Below are 1,530 nucleotides of genomic sequence, written 5' to 3' on the forward strand. Positions count from 1 at the left end.
AGTACTAGTGCTTAGTGTGTACTAGACTAGCTAGTCAGATATTAGTCCATTTAAGTGAAAGAGAAGTCACTCAGTCATATCTGACTCTTTGTGACCCCATGGACTGTAGCCTACCAGGCTTCTCCATCCATAGGATTTTCCATGCAAGACTACCTTGAGTAGGATGTCATTTCCTTCTCCAGGGAATCTCCCTGACCTGGGTTCCCTATCGAACCTGGGTCTCCTGCACTGTAGGCAGGCACTTTTACCGTCTGATCCACCAGGGTAGTCCAGGCTGCCATAAAAGCAGACTATCTAGACCGGATAGCTTATGAACAGCAGAAATTTATTTCTCACATTACTGGAGGTGGGGAAGTCCAAATCAAAGTGCCAGAATGACCAAGTTCTGGTGAAAACCCTTCCCCTGGTTATTAGTCTACTCATTCTCACTGTGTCCTCACATGGAGAATAAAGGCAGGGATCTCTCTGAAACCACTTTTATAAGATTCTCATCCCATTCATGTGGCTCCTCCACATGGATTAAGCAACTTCCAAAAGCCCTTCTGAATATTCATTGAAAGGATCGATGCTGGAGCTGAAACTCCAATAGTTTGGCCACCTGATGCAAAGAACTGACTCATTTGAAAAGACCCTGATGCTGGGAAAGATTGAAGACGGGAGGAGAAGTGACAACAGAGGATGAAATGGTTGGATGTCATCACCGACTCCATGGACTTGGGTTTGAGTGACTTCCAGGAGTTGGCGATGGACAGAGAGGCCTGGCGTGCTGCAGTCCATGGGGTCGCAAAGAGTGGGACATTACTGAGCAACTGAACTGAAAAGCCCTGCCTCTTACTACCATCATCTTTGGCAAGTGACTAGTGAAAGTCACTCAGTTGTGTCTGATTCTTTGCAACCCCATGGCCAATAGCCTGCCAGACTCTTCTGTCCATGGAATTCTCCAGGCAAGAATACTGGAGTGGGTAGTCATTCCCTTCTCCAGGGGATCTTCCTTCCCAGGGATCAAACTCTGGTCTCCAGCATTGCAGGCAGATTCTTTGCCATCTGAGCCACCAGGGAAGCCATCATCTTTGGGGCCTGGTATTTCAACATATGTATGCTGAGGTGATGCACACACTCAGATCATAGTAGGTAGGCTTTCCTATTAGGAAGAAATCAGAATTCAGACTCCAACTTAGTGGCCTTGGATGATTGAGCAATATGAATCATTTGACTTTCAAAATGTGGTCTAATGCCTTCAGATTCATCAGAATCACATGAGATGCTTCTGAATGATGAAAAACCTCAGGCCCAGCCCAGAATGATCTGCTGAATCAAAAAACTGTGAACTCATGGTCATCCAAGTTTGACAATGACAAAATCAAGTGAAAATCTCTACCTTATTGACTCCTCTTCTACTTAAGTGACCAAATTAAATATTATATAGAGGCTATGCACTCCAACTATATAAATTAAATGCCTAGTAGACATTTTATAATAGCTTAGCTTATATTCAGCAGATTGATTTTAATACCATATAATATGGACAGA

The sequence above is a fragment of the Bison bison genome, unplaced genomic scaffold (genome assembly GCF_000754665.1).
Source record: "Bison bison bison isolate TAMUID 2011002044 unplaced genomic scaffold, Bison_UMD1.0 scf7180017864265, whole genome shotgun sequence".
NCBI lineage: Eukaryota > Metazoa > Chordata > Mammalia > Artiodactyla > Bovidae > Bison > Bison bison.